This window comes from Apus apus, chromosome 24, assembly GCF_020740795.1.
Source record: "Apus apus isolate bApuApu2 chromosome 24, bApuApu2.pri.cur, whole genome shotgun sequence".
NCBI classification, from domain to species: Eukaryota; Metazoa; Chordata; class Aves; order Apodiformes; family Apodidae; genus Apus; species Apus apus.
The window spans coordinates 325,927-330,695 of NC_067305.1; the positions used below are offsets into that span (position 1 = coordinate 325,927).

Here is a 4,769-nt window from a genome sequence, read left to right on the forward strand (position 1 = left end):
GTCTATAACAGACTCCCAGCACACTCTCTCCATTATTTGCCTTCCCCTTCATCCTTACCTGTAAACACTCAACTTTATCATCACTGTACTCAAGCTCTATACAACCAAAACACTCCCTTAACACACAGAGCCATGCCACCGCCTCTCCTTCCCTGCCTATCCCTTCTGAAGAGCTTATAGCCATTCATTGCAGCATTCTGCTCATGACAGTCATCCCACCACGGTTCTGTGATGACAACTACGTCATAGCTGTCCTGCTGCACAATGGCTTCCAGCTCATCCTGTCTGTTGCCCACGCTATGTGCATTAGTGTAGATGCACTTGAGCTGGGCTATCGATTTCACCCCCATCCTTGGCCCTTCACCCCAAGGCTCATCTCTGGTGGGCCTGGTTTTATTGCTCTCCCCCTCTTTTAGTATAGTTTAAAGCCCTGTCCATAAGCCCTGCTAACTCTTGCCCTAAAAACCCTTTCCCCCTTGTGAGACAGGGTTTTCCCATTCATTGCGAGCAGACCTGGTGTCTTGTAAAGCAAAGCGTGGTCAAAAAACCCAAAGTCCTGCTGGTAGCACCAGATTTGGAGCCAGGCATTGATCTGTTAGGTGTTCTTGTTTAGCCATTCACATTCCCTGGAACTGGAGGGAGAAAGGAGAACACAACTTGTGCTCGCGATCCCTTGATCAGTTGCCCCAAGGCCCTGAAATCTTTCTTCATTGCCCTCAGACTTCTCTCTACCTCACCACTGCCTACCTGAAAAATCAAAAGAGGGTAGTAGTCTGAGGGCTGTACTTAGACCAGGAAGCCTCCTGCTTATATCCCTAACCCAGGCCCCAGGGAGGCAGCAGATCTCCCTGTGAGAAAGATCTGGTCAGCATATGGGGCCCTCAGTTCCCCGCAGAAGGGAATCTCCTATAACAATCACCCTCCTCTTGCTCTGAGCAGAAGCAGTCTTAATGCGTGGAGCTGCCTGCTTTGGCAACTCCCTGGATGGGACTTTGTCCACATCCTTATTTCCCTGGTTCTCTATCTCCAGAGCCCCATATCGGTTCTGTAAGGGAACCTGGGGAGGTGGGAGAGGCCTAGATGGAGCTCCTGGGTGGGATCTGGGGAATCTCTTCCACTGCAGTATTGTCCCGGGTGCCCAGCTGCAGCGGCCATGGGGACCTTTTGTTCTTAGACCCTCAGCAGCCCCACAACAGAAGGGTCCTGTGAAAAGCCAAGCAGGGTAGACAACTGTCTAATTCCCTCCACCACTGCTACAGCCAGTGCTCACCAGTACCCCCTCAGTTCCCTGCTGCAACGATCCACACCAAGAATGGGGGTGCTGGGGGGCAGCTGGCTGTCATGGGTTGAGTCAGGATCAGCAACTGAACCAGGGACAACAATGCTCTCAATCCCCTCCCCCTCCCAACCAGTAGGGAAGGAGAGAGAGAATAAGGAGAGAGAGAGACTTTCTCGATTGAAAACAAAACTAGACAGCTTTAATTAAATATTAATGATTACAAAAAACATGTGCAAACATATACAAGTATGTTCAGGAATGTGCAAACTCTGTTGTCTCCCCCCGCCCTCAGCAAATTCCCCAGCATCTCCTGAGCAGCCTCAAAATGTCCCGGAGCTGCCGGAGAGAGCAGCAGAGCAGACAGGAGTTGAGGACGGCTTTATGGTGCATTGTGCACTGCTGTCCACCAGAGCCTTGTATTTTTGTGGATCAGCATGCCAGGCCATCCAACCCACACAGTCCAGTAGATTCAGTTGTCCCTTTCCTCCGCCTGGCTGGAGGCAGGGCCCCTCTGGATCTGGGCAGCTTGTCTGTCCTTGGCATGAAGAGGGACCGCAGGAAAGCCAAGGAGGGACTTTTGGCAAGGGTTTGCAGTGATAGGACAAGGGGTAAAGATTAAAACTGGAAGAGGGGAGAGTTAAATTAGACATTAGGAGGAAATTCTTCACCGTGAAGGTGGTGAGACACTGGAACACACTGTTCAAGGAAACAGTGGAATCCCCATCCCTGGAAGTGTTCAATGCCGGGTTGGATGGAGCTTGGAGCTACCTGGTCTAATAGGAGGTGCCCATGGCAGGAGGGCTGGAACTAGATGATCTTTAAGGCCCCTTCCAACCCACACCATTCCATGATAATCGTCTACTGACTCTGTCTGTACACACCACCATCCCTAAAGACATTCTTGTTCTTCACCCTCCGCAAGACTTGTCTCCAGAGAGCGAGGGGCTGAGCTTCTCATGCCAGACCTGTGTCAGTCTCCATGTCTGCAGCCCCCTGTCCCACCCGCTTGACTCTGTGAATCCCCAAGCCCCCATCTGCTGTGTGGGGGATGGTGCTCACCAGAGCCTAGCTAACAACCTGTGTCCCACTGTGCCCCTAATCCCAGGCAGGCCCAAGGGCTGCCACCATCTGCCCTTTGCCTCTCCCAGCCCAGTGGGGGGACACTCCAGGCTGCCCTCATCTGCCTTCTCTGGAGGCACAGCCTGGCTGGGAAGGGCATCTCCTTTACAGAGACCCCCCTGGGTGCCCGGGCTTACTCCACCACTCTGCTCATCCTGGGGGTGCAGCCAGAGAGGAGCCAGGGTCCTGGGGCTGGCAGAGGGGAGGGGACATGGACACAGACACACAACCCCCACAGAGCCCAGCTTTGCTGAAGGGCTTTATTGATCAGGAGAGGGAAAGGGCATAGGGCTCCCAGGAATGGGCTGGGTTCATCCAGGGATGATGATCTCCTCATGCCGCTGGAGGGGGACAGGACAAGGGTGGCACCACCAGTTCTGGGTGGCTCCAGGATCCTTGCTGGGGCTCCTGGTGCTGCTCCCCTAGGCATCAGCAGCTGCAGCCATGCGTCTGCGGCGCACAAGATCCACCAGAGGGGGCTGGGGAGAAAGGGAGGGTTAGGGAAACGCTGGGCTGCACTGGGCTGTATTGGGAGGCCCGGTAAAACCCATGGGGTCCTTGGGGAAAGCCCTTCTGGAGAGAAATGGGGTCCATGAGCTTGTGCGGTGAGAGCCGTGGGGATCCATGGGAAGGGGCCCACCTGGGTGCAGGACTGTGTACTGGGGCATCCTGGGGTGTACAGGGTTACATGGGAATGCAACCCTGGGGTCCCTGGGTAAGGGCCTTCCCGGGGAAAAAGCTGGGGTACAGGGGGAGTTCTCTGGGTAGCAGTGGGGTGCACTAGGATGTACTGGGGCACACTGGGATGGCCTTGAGTGTCGTGGCCATGGAGGAGAGGGTCTGGGGCCATCAGAAGCTGGGGTACCTACCTCAGCCCTCTTCACTCGCCCCATTTCCATTTCCCCCTGCAGAGAGACCATGAGACCTCAGTGTCACTGGAATGTCCCCAGTCCCAGCAAGGGCTGGCAGGATCAACTTGCCCTCCCATTCCCCAGAAGAGAAGCCCTCCAAGCCCACCCCACTACTTACTCCAACACAGTATCCTCCACTGGCTTCAAATAGTGGCTGGAAAAGAAAACCAAAGGGTTGGGTTCTGGATTGGAACTTGGTGGGGCTGTGGGTGGGGCACAGGTGTGGGTGGACCTAGAGACAGGGCATGGGGTGAATTAGCAGTGGTGAAGGGACTGGGCTGGGGGTGCTGGAGGGACAGGACTGGGTGAGAAGCCAATGAAAGCTCACGGAATTCCATTGGAGGGGATCCAGGGACTTCAAGTGGGATTGTTGGTGGGGGCGGAAAGAAGAGGAGCCCAGAGGACCTAAGCGAAGGGCTTGGGATGGTGCTTGGGAGTGGGGGTTCAAGGGAAGTGGATTTGGAGACACTATTGCTGTGGGCAGGATGCGAGGGAAAGGACTGAAGGAAAGAGGAAAGAAAGGCCCTGGGAGTGACCAGAGGGAGGGCATGTGGGGACACAAGACAGGACACAGGGGAGATCCCGGGGAGGAGATGTCTGAGGGGACCAAAAGGGTGGAATAGGGAAGCTCAAAAGGGAGAAGGGTGTGGTGGCAGCAAGAGAAGAAACCAGTAGGAGCCTCACAGAAGGCTGGGTTCCCATGGCGGGAGCAGGTTTGAGCACTCCCCGTGGAGCCAGCTCTGGGCACCAGCAGCTGAATTGCGGAAAGTGGAGGGAACAGCTGGAATCATGGGAGGGAGAAAGCTGCATTGCCAGGGGCTGGAAGGGCAGGGGAGCCTGCAGGAGCCCCTTGCTTGGGAAAGGGAGAGGCCAAGTGCAGGGGTTTTGTGCTCTCCACGAGGATTTAATTCTGCAGGAGATCCCACCTCCGGCAGCCCAGAGCCCTCCCCAGCCAGGAACTCCTCCCCGTGGCCCTGGGGACTCACCTGAGCATCTGCTGGGGTGCAGAGCAGGATGGTGAAGAGCAGGGCCATGCTGAGCACCGCCAACTTCATCTTCCTCTGTGAAGTGGAGAGCGCTGGGTGAAGCTGGACAAGGTGAGGAGCAGATTTATTCCTCCCATGACGTGCCCCTCCCCAGCTCGTGAGCCCCCCAGGGCAAAGCCAGGCTGGGCAGAGACACCAGTCCTGGCAGCAAGCCCAGCCCTGGCACAGAGTCACCCCTGCCCCTGGCACAGATCCAGCCCCTTCCCTGGCATCAGTCCAGCTTCCTGCATGGGGCAGTGCCCAGGGAAGGGACCAGGCACCGGGGGGTGGGGAGGTGGGGCTGGCAGTGTGGCCCTGACAGCCCTGACCCTGCAGGCATGACCCCCTGCTGCAACATGAGCCCATCCTCCAACAGCCCCAAATGGCCCATTCCCCAACCTCCCCGTGCCCCTCACCCCCAGCACTGCCATCTCC

At 56.5% G+C, this 4,769-nt stretch overlaps 1 long non-coding RNA gene across 1 annotated transcript; it reads right to left on the bottom strand.

The window, feature by feature from the left end:
• Positions 1-2,659: 2,659 nt before the first annotated feature.
• LOC127393982 (uncharacterized) lies at positions 2,660-4,379 on the bottom strand. The gene is made up of 4 exons (XR_007891581.1): positions 4,296-4,379; positions 3,428-3,463; positions 3,268-3,303; positions 2,660-2,877 (listed from the first exon to the last, which is right to left on the bottom strand). It is a non-coding gene; the product is annotated as an uncharacterized LOC127393982 (long non-coding RNA).
• Between the last annotated feature and the right edge of the window lie 390 nt (positions 4,380-4,769).